General features: G+C 39.9%; 1 long non-coding RNA gene across 1 annotated transcript in view; it reads left to right on the top strand.

Moving 5' to 3' along the window:
• LOC137768561 (uncharacterized) overlaps positions 1–24385 on the top strand; it is a 164898-nt gene that overhangs the window by 50295 nt on the left and 90218 nt on the right. The window contains exon 3 of the long non-coding RNA XR_011074758.1: positions 17036–17203. This is a non-coding gene — a long non-coding RNA (uncharacterized lncRNA). The remainder of the gene's footprint in view (positions 1–17035; positions 17204–24385) is intronic.

The following is a 24385-nucleotide window of genomic DNA, read 5'->3' as shown; positions in this document are numbered from 1 at the left end:
AGCATCCAAAAAACCAAAATACTTTGGAATAAATTTAACAAGAGAACTGTAAGTCCTACATACTGAAAACTACAAAATTTTGTTGAGAGAAATTAAAGTATCCCTAAATAAGTGGGAATAAATGAAAGATTCTGTATTGGTGATGTGGCAGTTTTCTCCAGATTGATCTGGAGGTTCAACGAAGTCATTGCCAAAGTCTCAGACAGGATTTTTGTAGAAATATATTTATAGAAATTGGCAAACAGATCCTAAAATTTATATGGAAATGCAGAAGATCTAGAATAGTCAAAGTAACTTCAAAAAAGAAGAAAGTTGGGAAAAAAAGAAGAAAGTTGGAGGACTTACATTACCTGTTTTCAAAACTTATCATAAAGCTATAATAATAGGAACAGTGTAGTATTTGCATACGGATAAACATATAGATCAGTGGAACAAAATATCTAGAAATAGATACATATGTGGTCAGTTGCTTTTCAACAAAGGCACTAAGGTAATCCTATAGGGACAGCATAGTCCTTTCAATAAACAGCACTGCAACAATTGGATTTCCACGTGAAATAAAATGTACCTTGACATTTACCTTACAACATACACAAAAATAACTTAAAATAGATCATAGACCAACATGCAAAGAAGCAAACATAGCAGAAAGTCTTGTGTCCTGGGTTAGACAAAGATTTAGTCAATAGGATATAAAAAGCATGAAGTATAAAAAAAAAGATAAATTGGACTTCATCAGAATTAAAGTTTTACTTTTCAGAAGATACCATTCTTAAGAAAATGAAAAGTCAAGCCACATACTAGGAGAAAATATTTACAAAACGTATGTCTGATAAAGGATTTGTATGTAGAAAAAAAATAAAGAACTCTTAAAATTCAGTCATAAGACAGCAATCCGGTTTAAATATGTACAAAAGATTTGAAGAGTCATTTCACAAAAAAAGATATATGAATGGCAAATAAGCACAAGAAAAGAATTTAAACATCATTAGTCATTAGGGAAATGCAAATTAAAGCCATAATGATATATTGCTGCACACCCACTATAATGGCTAAAATTAAAAAGACTAACAATCCGTGTGTTGACAAGGATGTGGAGAAACCAGAATCCTCACACATTGCTGATTGGAATATAAAATGGTACAGGTATGTTGGAAAGCAGTTTGGCAGTTTCTTAAAAAGTTCAGCATACACTTACCAAATTATCTAGCAATTCCATTCCTATAAATATATTGTCAGGAGAAATAACAGCATATGTCCATACAAAAACTTGTATACAGTGTTCATAGAAGCTTTATTTGTGATTGCCAAAAACTGGAAATAATGTAAGTATCCATCAGCAGATGAATATATAAATCCATACACTGGAATGCTGTTCAACAATGAAAAGGATTGGACTATTCATATATAATATATACAATGGCATGGATGAATCTCAAAATAATTATGCTGCATGAAAAAAAGCCAGATTCCCCCCGCCCCCAAGTGCCATACTGTCTGATTCCATTTAATTGAAATTCTAGAAAATGCAAATGAATCTGTAGTGACAGAGAGCAGATCCATGGTTGCCTGAGGATGGCTCGGGAGAGGAGGGAGAGAAGGATTCCAAAGGAAGGGGCACAATGAAACACTGGGGTGATGTATATATTCATTATCTTGATTATGCATAGTAGCTTCATGGGTGTATACATACATCAGAATTCATCAAATTGTATACTTAAATATGTGCAGTTTATTGTATATCAGTTACACCTCAATAAGGTTGTAAAAAAATTATGTCCATTCAAAAACCAAGCATATGTTCATAGCAGCTTATTCACAGTAGACAAAAACTGGAAATAATCCAAATCCATCAGCTGGTGAATGGATAAACAAAATGTGTGATATCCACACAATGGAATATTATTCAGTCATGAAAAAGAATGAACTCCTAATTCATGCTACATAGTACAACATGGATGAACCTCAAAAACATTATGCCGGTTGAAAGAAGCCAGAAACAAAGGGACTGTATGTTGTATAATGCTATTTATATGAAATTTTAAGAAAAGGCAAAATCATAGATTAGATCAGTGGTTGCCTGGGGCCAGAGGTGGAAGCAGAGTTTGGTTGTAAACAGGTAGGAGGGAGCTGTTGGGATGATGGAAGTATTCTTATTGACAGTCGTGCAGCTGTTTATGTATAAACTTACTGAAACTCTTCTGATTGTACCATTAAAATGGATGACTTTCATGGCATATAAATTATACCTCAATAAAGCCATTAAAAATGGGTGGCCACTCAAAATTCTAAATCCTCTTTAAGAGGATCGTTCAAGAAATGGGACAGTATTGCTGATTTCATTGTACTCTATTGCTTTGGAATACTTTGGTGAGACCTATTGAATTAATTTCTATGTCAGATGTTCTTTGAATTCTAATTGTGAAACAGAAATCATTATTAGTAGTCTTTCCCAGAATTTAGTGACCAGTAACAGCTGCATTTCCCTTGCACGTGAACATTGATTTAGAATGATTGGCTTTATGTTTAACAACTATTAACACCCCCCTGGCCAGAAGAAATGGTAGTTTCTTAGATTGATAACTCTATTCGTGCACAGTAGTTCAAACGTGTAGGTTACCCTCCACCTGTCAGTTCTTCACGAAGGAAACTGATGACAGCTTAACACCTTTGCATTTTTTACATGCAGAGAAGCACACCGTTCTAGTGCCCACCCACCTGTCCCCAACACCAAATATGTGGAGACAGCAAGTAATCTGGACATAAGGTCCTTGGGAATGGGAGGTAGAGTGCAACCGAGAGAGCTCCCCTAGAGCATTTTCCAGCTGGGTCTGGCCATGCTCTGCACCAGAGTACAAATCAAGATCTCTGGGGAGACTGAATTTTACTTCCTTAGATAAAATCAGAAAATGACCTAATTTTAATGAAAAAATTAACAACTCTAGAACATCTTGCCTGTGATTCTGCCTAAGTCTATTCAAATAGAAGAAATTTATTCTGGAAACAACCCAATTCTTTACCTGAAATTCATTCAGCCATTTTCCCAAATAAAGTACCAGTTATTTAACCAAATTTTTCTTTTTCTTTTTTTTCCTCCCCCCCCCCCAAAGCAAATCCTTTATTCGACAAAGATTTATGGAATACTCATCTTTGTCAAGCACACCAAAGATAAGACATACCTACAAGGATAAAAGAAGCATGGAATTGAGGGTGGGGGCCTGATGATATGTAACCTGCCTCCTTGGAAGGAGGGGCGTTCAGAGAGAGGTTGGGGAAGCTTTGGAGCAGGGAATGTAGAAAGCTGAGATTTGGAGGATGAACAGGACTTGGCTGTTAGCCAGGTTGTCGGGTGTGTGGCAGGGGGAGTTGCGAGGACCTTAAAGCTGTGGCATTGGGTTTAAAGAAGAGAGAATAAGGTCAAGAGATGCAATGAGTCTGAATGACGTGACTTTGTGACTGGCAGAATTTGAAGAATGTAGGAGAAAAAGACATCAAGGATTAGTTCAGCTTTGCCGTTGGCCATCTCAACAAGTGGTGATACCATTCACACCAGGTGAGAATACAAGACACCCAGGAGGTTTATTTGTTTTGATTGTTGCTTTGGGAAACCAGTAATTCACTCTAGAGGTTTTATCAGAGGAGTGCAGCTATTTGCATACACCTGGTTGAACTTTAAAGATGCCCCTCTGTGACCCATCATCCACTGGGGGAACACACGTGGAGCATTAGGGAAGAAAGTGAAAACTGACGTGGTCTTGGGGGTGTCTGTGTTTGTTCATTATCTCGGGCTGTAGTGGATCTCATGTTTACAGGTAAAATCACTGTTGAAAACTTCAGGGCAATTACAGAGTGGAATGATTCTTGGACATGAAAACCTATCACGTTTAAGAATTTAGTAATTCCTTTTTATTACTTTTAGCTACTTGACCTCTTGTCTCCACATTTTTATCATATATAAAGTACATTCTTTATACTTCTTTGGTACAAAGAAGATTAAAAGGGTAGATTTTAGAAAAGACTGCTCCATCCTTTATATGTATTAGCTAATTTAACTTTTAAAATAACCCTGTAAAGGAGGTACTTTTAATCCTATTAATTCTTGATAAAGATTAATAATAAAAGTATTTGGAAGTCAACGGGTTTAGAATTTTTTGATATGCCTAAACACAAGGCATAAATTCTTATTCATATCCATTGGCATTAGCATGTAAATGAGGATGACAAATTATTATTTTGGAAATTCTAATCATTTCTACCTTGTCCTTTTGAAAGAAGTACACTGGTAACAAATAAATCCATGATACACAAAATAATACTCTATACTTTTTGAGGATATTGAAAAATAATTTGGAAAATAACTCCTCTTCCTTCTGAAAATTTTTGCCCACTCTGCACTTTCCTGTCTTTTTTAATGATCATGAATATATTACATTAAGCCAAAGGTACTATGTAAACGGTTGCTTTGAAACTACATAAAACAGAAGTTAAAATTAGGTTTTACTTACTGCTTCCAACTTATCTTTTAATAATATATGGTCAGATCCTGCTTTAAATGTACTCTTTGTTGAGGTACCTTGAGGAAGTAAGTTGCTTGACCTCAGTGAGGCTGTTTCCTTGTCTATAAAACACAGGCAATGAGGTACATGCTGCAGTGCTGTGAAACTCAGAAATAACTTCTTGGGCATGAGTGCCAGCGTAAGCAGGCAGTTTTCTTTTGGGCCACAAGAGGGCGTGCCTGTGTTGTTGCTAACCTGAGCTGAGGCCTGAATTCCTTTACAAGATGTGGCTGAAAAGTTAGGGACGAGTAGATTGCTGGGAAAATGTGAAAGAAAAAGATTTTTTTGACAGTGTCAAGGGAAAGAGGTACTCGAAACATAAAGTGATGTAAAGGGAAGGACTGTGAATAAGATCCCTTTAAGATGTGAAAACTTTCGTGACATAGATCATTACAGATTTCCATTGCCAGTCAACAACCCTTTTTTCTTTTTTTGCCTATAAGAAGTTTTATTTATTTTGTTTTCCTCCTTCTTTGCAAATGTGTTTATAAATCGGTTATATCAAACAAATATAGAACCCAAAGTTTAGTTTCTTAGTAGTGGTCTTGAGTGATTAATGTTGGTTAAAGATAAGTTGGAGTGTTTGTTCTCAGTGCCTTGGATATGTACAAAATCTGTTTGCCCCAAATTAGGAAAATTTGAATTTTTTCATCCTGCCTCCCTCCGTGGACTTTTTTCCTTTTGTTTGGGTTTCTGAGTTCTTTGATGTTTTGCTGTCATACATAGCTCAGAAAGTTGGGTGGGGGACAAGGAAGAACATTGTTCTGTGAACCAACCCTAGGGACGTGGAACTAATTTTAATATACAGTGAAATCTTTACAATTGACAAGATCAGAGCTATACAAATACAGTGACACTGGCAGTTGTGGAATTTTTCTGATAAATTTAGGGAAATCATTTCATCTCAGCTATGTGACTGTTTCATGTGAATGTGTTCTTTGATTTAAATTATCCAGGTAATCCCTTTATTTTGCTAGTATTTTTTATTATAAATACAAAAATCATGAGCATGTTGTGTTTTACATAACTGTAATTATACTTTTAACACTTTTTGTATTGGAAAATGTTCTGAACTTAGAAAGAATGATCCATAGGCATCTCCTTTTACTCTGAATCCTACTTTTAGAAGTTTTCTCTGGGGTTTGTTCCTGGTAATAAACACTGTCCAAGTTCAGAGTCAGACTGCCCAGGTTCAAATTATTGCACTGCTGTGTTTGAAATGTGACAAAAGCAAAGTTAGCCTTATAATTTGTCTCTCATTTGAATCTGATAGTTTCTTGAGCAGGAGAAAGAGAAGTGGAAATACTGTAGAAAATGATGCACTTTATCTGTGTGGCAGCCAATTTTAAAGGATCTTCCTGGTACACTCTAAGGAGTTAAAAACATGTTAAATACTTTGAGATTGCAACATTTTATTTTATTTTTTTATTATTTTTTTAACATTTTAAAAAGAAAGAATATAAAAGAAAAAAGAACTCTGTAGCTCTGTTTTCTTTGCTTTCACCATGAAATGTGATCTTGTTTCAAAATGTGGGAACACCCGGTGATAAACTCTTGTCCACATGAATGTCATCTCTCTTCTTTATTTTGGTAAAAAGAAGGTAGAGAACAGCTGATAGAGGGGCAAGATGTTCCTTTAAAGTTACTTTTAAAAATTATGGAATATTTCAAGCATATAAAGAAAGCATAAGGAATAGTATATAATTAAAGTGTTCAGTACATTATTAACTGTAACTGTGTTGTCCAGCAGAGCTGTAGAACTTTTTCATCTTGCACAACTGAAACTATACACACTAAAACAGCAACTCCCATTTCCCCTGACAACCATCATCCTACTTGGAACTTCTATGAGTTTGCGTACCTTAGGTACTGCATACAAATGGAAATCATGCAGTATTTGTCTTTCTGTGACTGCCTTATTTCACTTAGCATAATGTCCGCAAGGTCCATCCATGTTGTCCCATATGACAGGATTTCCTTCTTTTTTAGGGTTGATTAATATTTTATTACACATTTTCTTTATCCCTTCATCCATCAATGGACATTTAGGTTGTTTCCACCTGTTAGCTGCAGTAAATATGGGAGTGCAAATATCTCTTTGAGATCCTGATTTCAGTTGTTTTGGATAAATATCCAGATGTGGAATTGCTGGATCATATGGTAGTTCTATTTTTAATATTTTAAGGAACCTCCATACTGTTTTCCATACCAGCTGCACCATTTTACATTCCCAGCAACAGTGCACGAGGGTTCCAATTTCTTCACATCCTTACCAACACTTGCTTTTTTTGGGGGTGTGTGGGTGTGTGTGTGTGTTTTTAATAATAGCTGTTCTGACAGGTGTAAGGTGACATCTCATTGTGCATTTGCATTTCCCTGAAGATTAGTGATGTTGAGCATCTTTTCATATACCTGTTGGCCATGTGTATGTCTTCTTTGGAGAAAAGCCTATTCAAGTCCTTTGCACATTTTTAATCATTTAACTTATTTATTTATCTATTTGTGTATCTATTTATTTATGCTATTGAGTTGTAGCAGTCCTTAAATATCATGGATATTAACCCTTTATCAGATATGTGGTCTGTAAATATTTTCCCTCATACTGTAGATACTCCTTTTCACTCTGTTAGATTGTTTGCTGTGCAAAAGCTTTTTAGTTTAATGTACAGATATTTGTCTATTTTTGGTTTTGTTGCAAGACCAGTGTCATGAAGCTTTTCCCCTATGTTTTCTCCTAGGAGTTTTACAGTTTTGGGTCTTAATGTTTAAGTCTAATCCATTTTGAGTCAACTTTTGTATGTAGCATAAGATAAGGGTCCAATTTCATTCTTTTGCATGTGGATATCCAGTTTTCCCAACATCATTTACTGAAGAGATTGTCTTTTCCCTTTTGTGTATTCTTGGCACCCTTATTGAAGATCTACTGACCTATATGCGTGGATTTATTTCTGGGTTCTTTCTTCTGTTCCATTGGTCAACGTGTCTGTCTTTATGCCAGTACCAGTTTGAGAAGAATTAGCTTTAATACTTCTTTAACTATTTGATAGAATTCACCAGTGACCATTGGTCCTGAGCTTTTCTTTGTTGGGAAGTTTTTGACTACTGATTCAGCCTCCTTAACACTATTCAGATTTGGTCTTCTTCATGATTTGGTCTTGGTGGGTTGTAGGTTTCTAGGAATTTTTCTGTTTCTTCTGTGTTATCCAGTTTGTTGATATATAATTATTCATTGCAGTCTCTTACAGTCCTTTTTGTTTCTGCGGCATCAGTTGTTATATTTCCTCTTTCATTTCTGATTTTATTTATTTGAGTTTTCTTTTTTTCTTAGTCTAGCTAAATGTTTTGTCAGTTTTGCTGATGTTTTTCAAAAAGCCAACTCTTTCGTTAACTTTTTCCTATTGATTTTCTGCTCTCTATTTTGTTTATTTCTGCTCTAATCTTTATTATTTCCTTCCTTCTGCCAACTTTGGGCTTAGTTTGTTCTTGTTTTTCTAGTTCCCTGAGGTATAAGTTTAGCTTGTTTATATGGGATCTTTCTTCTTTTCTAATGTAGGTGTTTACCACTATAAACTTCCCTCTTAGTATTGATTTTATTATATCCCATAATTGCAGTACATTGTGTTTTCATTTTTGTTTTTGTTTGTCTCAAGATATTTCTAATTTCCCGTTTGATCTCTTCTATGACCTGTTGGTTGTTCAAGACTGTGTTAATTTCCACATGCTTGTGAATTTTCCAGTTTTTCTTCTGCTATTGATTTCTAGTTTTGTTCCATTGGGGTCAGAAGAAATACTTGGTATGATTTCAGTCTTCTTAAATTTGTGTGGTACATGTTTTCAAACAAGATATAAATTGTATCTGTTGAAAGGAGAGTTCCAAGGAAAGCAGACTCTGAGAAGGAGATTAACAGGCAGGAGGTTTATTAAGGAGATTTTAGGATTAACACCTGTGAGAGAGAAGGACATGGGATTGGGCAGAGAGAGAGAAATTAGGCTGCAGTGCAGTCACAGGAAAGGCCTTAGCCGATCCCAGAGGGAGCACTGAAGGTGGGATAGCCCTTCAGAATTGTCCTAAATTGGGGTGAGGAGCCAAGCATTCGTAGCCTCACTATGACCAGTTATTAGGTATAGGCTGCCCCCGGAGAGGGGACCTGACTTTGACAAGGTGACTCTTTTCAGCTGAGGGCTGTCAGCCTGCAGCACTCCCAGTAGCTGGGGGAATAAGCCCTTCATCGATAAAGGGAGACCTAAGCAGCACATCTCAGCATCACTTAGTACATATCATGTGCATCATCAGAGCTTGCCTTTTTGGTCCAATATTATGTTTTTGAGATTTACTCATGCTAATATCTATAGCTGTAGTCACTCATTTAATTTGTTTTTACAGTATTCTGTTTTATAAATACGTCACCTTTTTAAAATACATTTTCCTATCGACAGGCATTTTAAGTTTTGCAATTTTTTCACTATTGAAAAATGTGGCTGTAAGCATTTTTTTGTATCTCCTTAGTGCATGTACTTAGTTCATCTGGGGTATATAACCAGAAAATTCCTGGGTCTAGGATGTGCACCACTTTAAACTGAGTGACTGTAATGAAACTGCTCTCTACAGTGCTTGTACTTGCTCCGTATCCTCACAAACACTTGGCATTGTCAGATTTTAATTTTGTCGTTTGATGGGTATAAAATGGTATCTCACTGTGGTTTTAATAAAAATTTTGTTGATTACTAGTGAGATTGAGAATGTATGTGTTTATTAACTACTTGAGTGTCTTCAGTGAAATGTGTATGCCAGTCATGTCCCCTTTTCCTATTGGTTTCCTTATTATTAACTTAAACAATCTTTATATATTTTTCTTACCCCTTCTTTGCTGTCTATATGTGTACAGTTATCTTCTCCTGGTTTTGGGCTTGATCATTCACTTTTTTTTAATAAATTTATTTATTTATTTATTTATTTTTGGCTGTGTTGGGTCTTCGTTTCTGTGCGAGGGCTTTCTCCAGTTGTGGCAAGCAGGGGCCACCCTTCATCGCGGTGCGCGGGCCTCTCACTGTCGCGGCCTCTCCCGTTGCGGAGCACAGGCTCCAGACGTGCAGGCTCAGTAGTTGTGGCTCACGGGCCTAGCCGCTCCGCGGCATGTGGGATCTTCCCGGACCGGGGCACGAACCCGTGTCCCCTGCATTAGCAGGCAGATTCTCAACCACTGCGCCACCAGGGAAGCCCCATTCACTTTTTAAATACTGTTTTTTGTTGAATAGGAGTTTCCTTTTATGCAGTCAAATTTAATCAGTCCTTTTCGCATTGTTTCTTTGTGTCTTATTTGAAAAATTCTTCCTTAGGCTGAGGTCATATAAAAATATTTTCCTCTGTTTTCTACTAAAAGTTTTAAAGTTTTGCTTTTCACAGGTTCACCTGCAATCCATCTAAAATGGAGTTGTGTGTATATTGTGAGGTGTAGTTACCTCATTTTATTTTCCCGTGGACAGCCAGTTTTCCTAGCAGCATTTATCAATGGTGCATCTTTTCTCTACTGATGTGCAGTGCCATCTTGCCACGTCAAGTTTCCATCTATATAGGTCTTTTTTGTTTTATTGGGGTTTTTTTCTTGCTTCAGTTCTACACTTTCTTTATGATATCTTTATTTCTTTATTGTAGCTTATTGTCTGGTAGGGTAAATCCTCCCTTCTCCTTGTTCTTCTTTAAAATTGTCCCTACTTTTTCCTTTTGTCTGACATGCATTTTAGACTTACATGAAGAATCTTCCTTTGATTGAGTTCATGCATTGACTTTATAGATTAATTTGAGGAGTCTTGACATCTTTACAGAATAGATGTTTCCTGTCAGTGTCATCTTTAATATCTATATCTGGGTATTTGTACTGCACACATAATTTTTATACCTTACCTTTTTACTAAATACTGACATTTTGCATGTTAATAAATACATTCCTTAATCAACAGTTTAAGGTCTACGTAACCATCCATTTATTTAATCATGCCCCTGTTGACATTTAGGTTAACACAGTTCACGATGAATATTCTTGAACTTACATCTTTCCCATCACTAAATTATGTATAAATATTCACCTGTGTTTTATTCTTGTAATGCCAGGCTGTTATATAGTTAAACATTTATCTGGAATAGATTTCAGATGTAAGATGTGAGAAAAACATCTAACTTACCGCATGGGGTTGGCCGTATTCATATACTTTACTTTGTCCTTTTGGTCTGATTTTGCCTTTTTTGTTTCACTGTCAAGGAACCATCAGTAGTGCCCATACCGCGATAGACGTTTGAGTAAATGAACCAGTTTTTAATATTTGTTGTATTTTCGGGCATGTTACTCTTCCATGGGTCCGTCTGTTGATTCCAGATATATACCACACTGTCTTAACTACGAGAACTGTTAGAACACCCTTCTTCATCAGCAGCAGCACTATTATTATTTTTCAGATTTTTCTGGGATATTTCTACATCATTTCTCTTTCAGATAAACTTTAAATAGTTGGTCACTTTCCCTCTAGAACTGTTATGATTTTGATTGACAGTGTGTTAGTTTTCTGAAAAAAATTTAGTCATTTGTATTTTAATTTTCTGGCCTAACAAGTACTGCATATTCATCCAGCTTATGAATTCTGGAACTTTTTGGTTAGAGAAGATAAATCCCCAGATTTCTTTTTCGATTAAAATTCAAGGCAATGAAGGAAATCCATCGCAGCAAACGGAGTCATGCCACATGTTTATTCTGTAGACAAGTGTCTTTCTATGTTGAGCAGCACTTCAGGGGCCTCACCTCCCCCCTGCAGAACATGGCTCACACGGGACCATGTGCCCTGGCTGGACAGATTCTTGAAACTAGAGTTGTGTACTCCTTGGCCAGAAAAGTCTTTTAATGGTCTTCCTCCTACAAATCTTTAAAGGAATTCTGTGCCCCCCCCTTCTCTGATTTACCTTTTTTATGGTAAGGAAATAGGACACAGAGCCTGTAGGGTATGGGAGGGAAGGCCGCATAACTCTTTTTCACACCTGCTTGGATTCTGGCAGTGGTACTTGCTAAGTGAAGGCTAGAGGCTGGTTTGTCGTGTGTTTTCACAGAGCACTGATGGCTCCAGGCCAACCCATTTAGCCTTTGTCTTTTTTTCTTGCATAAAATTGCCTGTTTTTCACTTCAAATGGGGGTGTTAGGCACTCAGAGATGTCTGTTCCTGTTTCACATGCACACCATCTGTGGTCCCTGGCATCTTAGGTTCCCAAATTGGCCGAAGTCGGTCAGCATACAGAGTGGCCGGGGTCCTAGCCTGTGTTTGTCCCTGTTGGTGCAAGCCAGTGCTGCAGCACCCACCTGAAGCACCAGGCATTGGTGCCATGGACGGAGTTTTTAAAAGTTTGAATAAACTATTTATTTAGAATACTTTTAGAAAAGTTGCAAAGATAGTACAGAGAGTTCCCATACGTCCCCCACCCAGTCACCCCAGTTGATAACTCTTACCTTATCATATTTGTCACAATTAAGGAACAAACATTGGTACATTAGTATTAACTAATTAAAATCCACATTTTATTCAGACTTCACTAGTTTTTCCGTAATACCCTTTTTCTGTTCCAGGATCCACCCAGGATATCATATTACATCTTGTCATGTCTTCTTAAGTTCCTCTGGTCTGTGACAGTTTCTTAGATTTTCCTTGTTTTTGATGACGTCAGTTTTGAGGAATACTGGTGAGATGTTCTGTAGAACGTTCCTCAGTTCAGATATCTCTCATGTTTTTCTGATTATTAGCCTGGGGTTGTGGGGTTTTAAGAGGAAGGCCACAGAGGTGAAGTGACATTCTTATCATGTTGTGTGCAGGGAACATGCCATCATCATGACTAACCCCTGATGATGCTGACCTTGGTCACCTGGCCAGGGTAGTGTTTGATCACCTGGCCAGGGTAGTGTTTGCAAGGTTCCTCCACTGTAAACGTATTCTCCCCGCCCCACCCCTTAGCATACTCTACTCTTTGGAAGCAAGTCAGTAAGCAGAGTGTAGTCCCAATTTAAGAGACTTGTTAATTGTCCTATCTGTCTGGACCCTGTTATATTTAAACCATGCCTATTATTTTTTGTACTTTGTGTTTAAAGCCTTAAGAATAAATAAAAACTGCCTAGGCCTAAAAAGGACTTGAAGTAGTTAGTAACTATGTTTCTCCCAGTCTTTGTATATTTGCTTTATTGGTTTTATTTAAAAATCTTCATATCCTGTGTGCTACATTCTCGTACCACGTGGGCTACTCCGTTCGAACCTTAGGAGTTCACATTACAGATTGCTTGTTGTGTTGTTTGTGGGGTGAAATTCTCAATTAATTTGATTTTTTTTGTCTGATTAGTTTTTTGGACTCAACTCAAATGACTGTACATTTTCGCTTCAAGTCCATTTCTAAAGAAGAATGAAAGAAGAAGAATATTTTATTGTTTTGGCATATAATAGGAACGTTCTTGAAATGATATATATAAAAATTGTTTTTGTTCATCAAATCATCGTTGTATGTGCTCTTGAGGAACGTACTATTTCAAAAAAACCCTGTAATAAGTTTGTGATGCAAAAATGACCGACTTTGCAAATCCACATTTGCAGACACTTCATTTCATCCATAGGTGCGCACGTTTCATTAAGGTGGACTGGTTAAAGTGTGTTTTCAGAACATTAGAACTTCATGTTCCTTCTTCTTAAGATTGTGAACTTACTTAAGAAATTGTTTTGAGTGTGTTAGAGGATTTTGTCTTTAAGTCCATCTTAGAATCCAGTACTAGAAGGGAAAGTTCAAAAAGTACATTTTAAGGGGGCTTTTGTTCATGGTCAACTCGGTATGACAGCTCAAAAACAGAATAATGTTTTTAATCAACGGCAGGGGAAGTCCTTTCCCTGGCCCCTCAATTCTACTTTCAGTCAGTCAAAAGAGTCCTAGATTCATGTGGGGAATTCCCACGTGTTCTATAATAAGTCTCTTTAGAAGCTTTCATGTATGTGTGGAATGGAGGACAGTACTGCATACGTTTTCTGTCTGTTGTGTGAGTGCTGTTCAGCGTACTGGTACTGTGTTTTAATATTACTCATTCTTTTTTCTAAGTATAGATGTGCAAGAATGAGAAAGGCTGAGCTTTATAAAATGAAATAGAAAAAATTAATTTGTTCTCAGGTCGGTTAAAGGCCCGTTAAATGTAAGATCTTTGGATATACGCTGGCTCTTTTTTCTGCAATAAGTAAAGAAAACTCTACAGAACTTTGGAGACAGGAGGCCCCGTCAGCTGCCTTTTGCTGCACGAACCGGCCCCTCTCTGGTTAGCTGCAGGCTCTCCTGTCCTTGATGCTCAGAGTCAGGCAGATTTTTACTGCTCAGATCTGGCAGGTATGTGTCCTGCAGTTACTGTCAGGTCAGATTCCTAAGGACTAGAAGTGCTCTTCAAAAAGCTATTAAATGTTGAGCCATTTTGGGGAAACTCTACCAGGTTGAAGATTCATGACATACCATAAGTAATTGGTATACTCTGAGGAAGGCAGTCAGAGAACGTGTGTGTGGACCACCTGCGCTGTGCTGCACTTTCCCGAGCTGCATGGGTGAAGCCGTGGCTTCTGGGGGGACAGGGTTATGTTTACACTCCCGTTGACTCCATTACCTTGTCCCGCCAGGGACATGTGAGAACCCCAGCAGCAAACAGGAGGCGGCCGTCCACTCCACCACTCTGCACGCGCACTTGCAAAAACAATTTAGTACCGAATGGAAGTTGTCTTCGATGAGAGGAAATCTCATAATTGGTACACAGGAGGCAGGGTGCCTGCGCGTCCTCTGCCTCGTCCTCCATGCCGTGCCCGGGCCTCGGTGGGGTTTGTTGTTGGGGAAAGAGCTATGGAGTATTGTGGGAGGTGGGCATGGAACAGAGGCTGTCTTTCCCTTAGGCATTTACAAGTCCTCCCAGCCCCATCCAAAAGCCAAGCAGCAGTAAACAACAACAACAACAACAACAAAAGTTTCTCCTGAGTTTTCCTGGTGCTTCCGCGGGTCTTTATATCTCAAAACCCTACTTAACATATTTTCACGAAAAACTGAATTTTGGTGTTCCTATGCCAGGAAGATTCCATCTGTGAGGGTGCCTTGAAACTGTTACCCATCTTCTATTGCCCCCCTTTTTATTTTGCTTCTCCTCTAAGATCCCCTGTGGTTTTCCTCTGGTTGCGAAACTTTGGGGAATTGTGCCTTTGAACCGCCTCCTGCTGAGCTGTCTGTGCGCTCCAGCGGACTTGGGACAGTCCTTACTGTCCTTACGTGCCTGCTCTGAGCAGGTCTGCTGGAGAGCGCTGCATGGGCTGCCTTGTGGAGCCCAGTCCCCCTCGGTCCAGAACCACACTGCATGTCAGGGGCGGTTTTGAAGCTGCACAGTGAATACCTCTTGCAGTAAAAATTTTTTTTCAGCTTCATCTCTCTCCTACATTCATTCATTCAACAAACATTTATTACGTGCTCATTTTGAACCAGGCTCTGTGATAAGGTGGGAGATAACAGAAATAAAAAGGCACAGCACTGTCTTCAGTAAGCTTCCAGTCTAGGGAGATAAATAGAGTGCAGTGTGGTAACAACTCTGCTATAGAAGCGCCTGGGAAGGCCTGCAGTCCAGACACTCGTGGCAGATGGTTCTGGAGAAATTGACAGATGACCTAGGTTTGGGAGGCTGGAAGATGGGGGAGAAGATGGGGGTTATGGTAAAGGAAGGAGAGTGAGAGCCAGGGGATATGTAGGCTCTGGTGGTGCTCCTGGGGGAGGTTGCTGCCTATTCAAAGGCCTATAGAGTCTAGAGACTGAGGAACATGCTGGAAACTGCAGGGTGTTAGGACCTGCTTGAGGTTAGTGTTTGTTAAAGAAAACTTCTCAGACAGTTGAGTTATGAGCACGTGCCAGAGTTTTGTTACAGTTTTGCAATGCAAGGAAGTGACCCATGGTAGGTGTATTCAGAGAGTCACTCTTGGTAGGAAGAATGATTAAATCATCATTGAAAAGAATGGCTGGTTATAAGTCCTTAGACTCTGATAGTTGACAGTTAACTGGGTGGGTGGTAGTGAGTTCCCTAGAACAAACCATAATCTTCTTAAAGTTCATTAGAAAGTTGCACAGAAAAAAGCATTTTATCTGGAATGCTGTTGATGTCTTTTCACTAGGATGTTGTGAATTTTACAGTAGGCAATTTGGTTCTGTTCCAGACCAGGTTTGGGGCAGTTTTTCTTTTATAGGTTCAAGGTCACAGTGGAGTGCCCTCGAGTTTTCAGGGATCTGCTGGTGAAGAGCTTTGTAACCTAAGCTGAGGAGAGTTTGGATTTTTATCCTGAGGGCAATAGGGAGTCACTGAGGGAATCTTCAGCCCCACCCATCAGTGTGGGGAGGGGATTAGATTAGCTGCAGTGTGAGGCTGGAGCAGCAGGGGTGGAAGTTAGTAGAGTATTTTAACTATCCAGGGGAAAAATGAGAGCTTTGAGTTCAGTCTGTCTCCTCCTTAGCCCCCCTCCTCCCCAGCCCCTCCACCTGCAGCAGCTCTGAGACAGAGGCATAGCTGGGGGGTGGAGATGGGAATTAGCAGTTGCTTTTCCTCCAGAAGAGTCGGTTTTAACTTTTTAAATTTAAGTGAAAATTTTTCTTACCACAATAAAAGAAAAGATGGTTATGTTAGGATGAAGGTGAAAAGATTTTAGAGGAATAGCTCAGGGAGGAGAGCCGAGACCCTTCCAGTGGGAGGTGGACCCCCTCTGCCTCCAGCCCTGGGCCTGGTCCCCCACCCTCTCCTTCCAGGCCTGGTCCATCTCTGTCCTGAGACACCAGAAGCAGTGTCAGAACCCAGGGTATCACCTGGACTTGGCCTCGGCCTTGGGGCTGTTCTCAGCATTTCTGCCCTAATATGCTGTAATTACATAAGGTTCTGTCCTTCCTCAGAAACCTGCAGGCTGAACCTACTACTTCAGCCTGCTTCAATGCATCTGCTGTGGTTAAAATAGAACCTTCAGAAGTGCCCTTGCCCCAGGTTGCATACCTGTTGGCATGTGACGATCTGCGCTGTGTTTTCTTGTCACTATTTAATGATGTCACGGTGTCATTCTGTGCACAAGTGTAGCTAGGTTGCAAGAATTCTCAGGGAACCTGAACTTGGGCTAGGTCTCAGTGGTCTGCGGGGTCGTACCCCTGTAACCGGATTCTTCTTTGGCAGGTGTCTCTGTGGTCTTACTGTTCCAGAGTTTTCTCTGTTCTCTCTTATTATAATGTTTAATCACTGTGTTGTTAACATACTGCCATAAAAATAACCCTCCATAACTACCTGCTATAAATTGTACAGGCATATTTGAGAATACGCACTTCTCTTCTAAACTTGATGTGAATAGGGACTTGCCCTTAACTTTTATTCCTGTTAGAAACATATATTCAAAATAAATAATTATTCTCCTTTTTTAAAATTGTCATCCAGGTTGCAAAAATATCTGCCTCTAAGAACTCAGGAGGACCTACTTTGTGGGAGCAAAGGTAGTGAGTCATACCTGCAAGCTTGGAAACGAGAGTTCACTTGCGCCTCTTCATCCGGTTGGGACGTTTCCTAGGCAACCATTTATGCAGCAATTAAAAGATGAGTTTAGAGGTATGTACTTGGACATTTTAATCCTCAGATGCAATCCCTGTCAGATTGAAAACCTCAGTTTTCATTTTTTTCATTTAAGATAAGTAAATAAAAATGCTTAATACTTAATTATAGAAAAACACACTATTAAGATATGTGTACGTTTTGTGCTGTGTCTTTTTTTTTAAACATCTTTATTGGAGTATAATTGCTTTACAGTGTTGTGTTAATTTCTGCTGTATAACAAAGTGAATCAGCTATACGTATACATATATCCCCATATCCCCGCCCTCTTGCGTCTCCCTCCCCCTCTCCCTATCCCACCCCTCTAGGTGGTCACAAAGCACCGAGCTGATCTCCCTGTGCTATGCGGTTGCTTCCCACTAGCTATCTGTTTTACATTTAATAGTGTATATATGTCAATTGTGCTGTATCTTCTTGATGCTCTTTCTCTGATGGGAGTGTTTGTATGTATTAGTGCTGGCTTATTTGGGAAAGCAGAATAGAAGGTTACTGCTTGAAGTGATTTCATTTAGCTGTGAAGTTATTTGGAAAAGCAGATAATCTTCTCACATGCCTGTATCTGAGTTTGTTATTATCAGAATATCAGTATGGGGACCAGGGAAGTCTATTAATCATTTGTTTCTTCTTTCAATGTTCACTCTTAAATTTATATCTCTCCTTGTGTGTTAGTTGTTTCAGTCTCCCTTAGATGGTTGCTGAACTGTAATGCTCTGTGGCTTGAGGGAAAATGTGGAAGGGAGTGAGGGACTCTTCCACCAAGTAGACACAACCTCGGTTTGCTAAAGATTTTCCTCCAACTCTTCACTCTCATCCTTCTTAAATAGGTTTCTACTTGGGTGTCCATGAGGATAAGATAAATATTTCTCTTCCTCTGTGAAACACTAACGCTCCCAGACTTTCTTTAACATGGACTTGCACTAATCAAAACTACAATGAGATATCGTCTCACACCGGTCAGAATGGCCGTCATCAAAAAATCTACAAACAATAAATGCTGGAGAGGGTGTGGAGAAAAGAGAACCCTCTTGCACTGTTGGTGGGAATGTAAATTGATACAGCCACTATGGAGAGCAGTATGGAGGTTCCTTAAAAAACTAAAAATAGGACTACCATACGACCCAGCAATCCCACTACTGGGCATATACCCTGAGAAAACCATAATTCAAAAAGAGTCATGTACCAGAATGTTCATTGCAGCTCTGTTTACAATAGCCAGGACATGGAAGCAACCTAAGTGTCCATCAACAGATGAATGGATAAAGAAGATGTGGCACATATATACAGTGGAATATTACTTAGCCATAAAAAGCAACGAAACTGAGTTATTTGTAGTGAGGTGGATGGACCTAGAGACTGTCATACAGAGTGAAGTAAGTCAGAAAGAGAAAAACAAATACCGTATGCTAACACATATATATGGAATCTAAAAAAAGAAGATGGTCAGAAGAGCCTAGGGGCAAGATGGGAATAAAGATGCAGACCTACTAGAGAATGGACTTGAGGATACGGGGAGGGGGAAGGGGAAGCTGGGACAAAGTGAGAGAGTGACATGGACATATATACACTACCAAATGTAAAACAGATAGCTAGTGGGAAGCAGCCGCATAGCACAGGGAGATCAGCTCGGTGCTTTGTGACCACCTAGAGGGGTGGGATAGGGAGGGTGGGAGGGAGGGAGATGCAAGAGGGAAGAGATATGGGGATATATGTATATGTATAGCTGATTCACTTTGTTATAAAGCAGAAACTGACACACCATTGTAAAGCAATTATACTCTAATAAAGATGTTAAAATAAAAATTAAAAACAAAAACAAAACATGGACTTGCACTAAATTCCATCTTAATGAATAAGGTGGCTTAATTTCATGCGCCAGTGAAAGAGGAAAGTCCTACTAGTTATACGACAGGCTCGTTTTCAGTAGTGTCAGAGGTAATCTGAAGAGAACCATAATATTAAATCATTAGCGGTGCTAATTTTAAATAGGGCTATGCTGTGATCCTAGATCAGGTGTTCTGTAGAAATGTTAAACCCAAAATGAAATCTAGCGATTGGCTGTTTTCTAACTGGAGACTGAGAGAAGCCACCTCCCCACTCTGAGGACCTGAGGGCTTGATGAACGTTTTCAACTTTTAGCCACAATAATTTGAATTTTCTTTTGGATACCTCAGTCGATTCCCTTCTATCGCCAGCAACTTTGAGACTCTTACTGCAGAAATGTGACAGATTAAGTAGGTGAACTTCTTTGTTATGGTTTTTTATCTCCTCCCTGGGTACCTAGATCTGTGGAAGAAATTTTAACAAATCCCTGGTCTAGAGTCAAGCCTCTGGACTCTTTTTTTTTTTTTTTCCTATATCGAAAGTGAAAATGTACTAATTCTTAGAGTCAAAATGTATCTAAGCTACTTAATTCTTAAGCCCATTTTGACAATGACCTTTTAGTGGTACTGATGATGCAGTTCTACCCTTAATATTAACTTCTTTCATTTAATTACATATTTGAAATGTCAGGCTGTAGTTCACGAGCTTCCTTAAGTTATTTTTACACTGGGGTTATTAATAAGATAATACTTTGGCTTATTATTTTTAATATCTGTGACTTTTTTTGTGAAATAAAAATTGATTTATCAGTTGATTCATGGCATTCATTCACTGAATGTCTCCTATTTGCCGGTCACTGTATTAGGTGCTGGAGATACAAAGATTAAGACCTAGTCTCTTACTTTAAAGGTGCTAACAAGTACACAAGGAGAGACGCATAAATAAATATTGTTACAAGAATAGCAAACACTTCCGTAGCGCTTACTATATGCCAGGCACTGTTCTGAGTGCTTTCTAGGCATTAACTTTAACTCATGAATTGATAAAAAAAGCCCTATGATGTTCTTACTATTATTTTCTCTATTTTACATACAAACAAATTAGGGCCCGGAGAGGTTAAGCACTTGTCCAAGGTCATAAAAGCTTGTTTTGGTTGACAGTCGAATGTAGTTAAGTGCAGAAACAGAGCTGCCTATGGAATGCTCTGGCAGAACCGGGGAGCATCCAGCTGGGGAAATGGGGAATGGAGATGTGGTATCAGTGACATCTTCCCAAAGGAGACAATCCCTGAACAAGTGGGGTGGAAGAGCCAAATTTCTCTTTGAAATATTTATTAACATAAATGCTGCATCATAAATGAGTTCATAGGTCAAATCAGTGACAAATACTGGAAGATGAGAAGATAGTAAAAATATACCAGATCCCTGCATCTTCAATTTAAATGACAAAGAAAAAGATTTCCAATTTTGAGGCAAACGCTTATTTTCAATTGGTATAAAGTACGGTAAAAACTTTGGCATTTAAAAAATCTAATAGAAATGTTAATTTACTTATACTCTGTAAGCATGTGGGATAAATGTGTGATCCTTTTGAAGATTCTAAAATGAATGCCCAATCACTGAAAATTTTATCTTGGGAAACCTGTAGTAATCTAATAGTCTACTACTAGTATTTATTTGTGTAAACGCAGGGGAAAGATTGGTTTACATCTTTCAGATTAAAAATTGGCAGAACTACCTGATTAGGTAGGTTAGTTTCATCATTACAGAGATGAAAAACTATTCGGAAGGTGGGCTGGTGGCACCCATGCCTGGCCAGGCTGTGCTGCGTCTTTGCTTTTCCACCTTCCTGTCCATCCCCTACTTTTCTGAGCATCAGCTGTGTATTTAACCATCCTTCTGCCCCCCACCCCCCTATAAGTCTTATCTGCTAACTTCCTCATTCCTCCCACTCATCACTGATGACTGCCTCATTGTTCTCCACCCTGCCCCAGCTTCACGGGATGACCCACCTCCTTCCCTGACTGCATGGGTTTTGGGGCTTGTCTTCACCAGTGATCTCCCCAACTCCCCTCAGTTCCCCACTTCCTAGACCTTGTCTACTCATGGCTCAGATCAGTAAGTCAAAAATTCCCTCCTTGACCACATCCTCCTCTCCATCCACCTTGTCCCACAGAGTTACACCCTCTGCCTCTCCTCTGATCTCACTGAGACCTCCCTAATCGGTGGACTCCTTTGCTCTGTACTTAGCCATTAGTTCCTTCCTGTCTTTATTTCCCTCCTTATCCACGTAGAATCCGTGGTCCAGGTTTTAAGTCACTCTCTTGCCAAAAGCTTACACCTCCTGACCTTTTTGTCTTTTTGCTTGCATCCAGGCTGCTGAGCAGTGTTGGAGCGAATCATACAATGAGGTAGATTGGTACCTGTTTGCATAAATTGAGGTGTTGCCCAACACTGCACAGCACTTGCATGATTCTGGTTAACTGTCCTTCTCGTTCTTCGTGGTGCCTGTTACTAAGCTAGTCCAGTCCTCAAACTCATGATCCTTCTCCTCCTCACTTACTCTTGTCAGCTGAGAGTAAGCCGAGTTCCTGCAGTGGAACTCTCTGTCCCACCTGCCACGGAGCCTTCTCTGGTCCTGATGACCTCCTGGTTTTTCATCCATCTTTTATACTGTCTTAATCGTCTTTGTAGGTTTCATTTCCATCAGACTGACTTCTGTTATAAGACGAGTACAGACATCTGTTTTATCTCCTAAGTACAGTAAAACATTTTTGTGCTTCTGTCCTTTGCCTTCTGCTGGAATTTATTGGAGGGTGGCAGGCCCCTGGCTTTCTTGTGCTGTGTGCGTGTGAGCACTCACGTGGGCCACAGACCTTCATTCTGTGACCTTAGCCAGATGCAGTGCCAAGTCTCAAACAGGAACCACCTCCCTCGGCTGCTGGATGGTTCTGTGCTCTGCAGAGATAGTCCCCTAGGGTTTATTCTGCATACATGCAGTGGAAAATTTGATTGGCATCTTTCAGATTAGAAATGGGCAGGAATTTCGTAGATAGATCAGTTTTATTATTACAGTGTTCTAAAAGCGTTGTCTTCAGCGTGGCTCACCTTTGCAGATTATCGAGGTGCAGTGAGGTGAGGGATTTGGCCCGCACTTCTGCCAAGTCAGCCTCAGCTGTGTTCTCGTCTACGCCTCTGTGTGCTGATTCTCTGATCCGCTGTTGGAGGATCGCTGCCCACTCTCCTGCTGCTCCTCGGCTCCTCGCTTCTCTCGTTTTCTCCCCCTTCTCTTCTTTTGTCTCATCTCTTTGGTTGGCTTTCACATAAAAACGGGAACATTTAGTAGGCATTGTTCACTGATTTATTAATTATTTCATTCCAGAGCCGGCATTCAGGGCTGCAAAGCTTATGAGCATGACATAGTACTGCCCTTGTGGTGATCATAGGGAGAAACATCTAAATGTGACATTCCAGTATATTTATAATAAAGACTATTAAAGTCTGTGCTGAGCGTTACATTTATGTAATTTCATACAGTCTTTAAAAACATCCTGTTTTTTTCATACCACCTTTATTCAGTTTATGGTGCATTTGCTATCACTGTGATTCTCAGGTGTAACGTATTCTCACCAAAATATTTTATCTGCCCCACTGTTACCGTCTAAGGCCAACTTCAGACTTATGCCTTGACATACTTCACCACAGGTCTGATATCTTCAGTGGCTTATGTCTTAAAGAGAAAAAAGATAGGTTATCTGTCGCAGAGGGTATATCAGAACCCCTTTCAGATGACTGAGGATGATAGTTCAGTCCAGTTTTATGTGTCACGGGCAGCTGGGAACTAGCCCCTCTGCCTCCTGCTGAGGAGCCTGAGCTGCTTCTGTCCTGTGCACGGATGTGCCCTGGCCTTCACTTCTTTGCGGAGGGCTCCTGTGTCCCGACGTCATAGTTCCTCCCCTCTCTCCCAACTCAGCTCCTTTTGTTTTTATTATTTTACTCTAGAGAAGCAACTCACTGATTATTCTGAGAGACTGTTCTGTAAGAACTAGTTACTAATTTGTTCAGTAGACGTTTATTGAGCATTACTACCAGCCAGGCACCACTCTTGAGTGCTGGGGACAGATTAGGGCACAAAGTAACACCTCTGCCCACTTAGAGCTTTTGTTCTGGTGTGGGAGGCTCCCAGGAAACCAATAAACATGCGTTGTGAAGCCAGATGGTGGTTGATCCCGGGAAGAAAGTAAAGCCGAGTAAAAGGGTGGGAGAAACGGGAGGGGGGATGTGCTGCTGTATTCACTACATCCCAGGCCTCTCTGAGGAGCTGACAGTTAACCACGGACCTGAGTGTCTTGGTCAGTTTGGGCTGCTGTAACAAATACAACATAGACGGGCGGCTTAACGACAGACGTTTATTTTTCACACTTCTGGAGGGTGGAAGTCTGAGATCAGGGGGCCAGCATGGGCAGGTACTTGGTGAGGACTCTTCCTGGTTTCAGACAGCTGCCTTCTTGGCTGTATCCTCAAAGGGCAGAGAGAAAGATCATTTCTCTTGTGTCTTCCTATAAGGGCCCTAATCCCAATCATGGGGGCTCCGCCCTCATGACCTAATCACCTTCCAGGGGCACCACCTCCAAATACCATCACAGTGGGGATTTAGGGCTTCAACATATGAATTCCGGGGGAAGCAAGCATTCAGTCCACAGCACTGAGTGAAGTGAGGAAGAGCATTCCAGGCACAGGGAATTGCAAGTTCGTAGGCCCTGGCATGAGACTGGGCTTGGCTGACAGCTCTGTCAGAGCAGAACAGGCAGGAAAGGAAAGAGCATTTGGAAATGAACTTGGACAGAGATGGAGGTCCAGTCCACGTAAGGCTGATAGCTGTGGTGGGCAGTTTAGATTTGATTCCCAGGCATGAGGAGTCTTTCTGAACAGGGGAAAGACGTGTTAGGACTTAGAATTTTAAAAGGTCACTTTGGATGCTGTGGGGTTGAGGGTCAAAAGTAGAAGCTGGGGTGGTTTAGGGGAGAGGTGGTGTGCCTGAGATGGGCTGGTAGCTCAGTCTGGATTGGGGAAGAGGTGCTTGGATTGGGGACATTGAAGGTAGAGCTGGTACATTTTGCTGATGGATCATTTGTGGGGTATGAACGAAAGAAGAGCCAAGGAGAACCCTGAGATTTGTATACTGAGCAACTAGGTGGAGGAAGGTGCCGTTTACTGAGATGGGGAAAGTAAGGGTTGATAGTGAAAGATGTTGATGTGAAAAAGGATCTCATAGTCAAATACGTTTTGGAAAAATGGTTCTAGAGCATGATCAGGGGAACTGGAGCAGATATGACAGAATACAGGGAAGAGGCTAAAG

The sequence above is a fragment of the Eschrichtius robustus genome, chromosome 8 (genome assembly GCF_028021215.1).
Source record: "Eschrichtius robustus isolate mEscRob2 chromosome 8, mEscRob2.pri, whole genome shotgun sequence".
Lineage (NCBI taxonomy): Eukaryota > Metazoa > Chordata > Mammalia > Artiodactyla > Eschrichtiidae > Eschrichtius > Eschrichtius robustus.
Note: the sequence above shows the minus strand (reverse complement) of the source record. Positions and strands in the feature narration are given on the sequence as shown.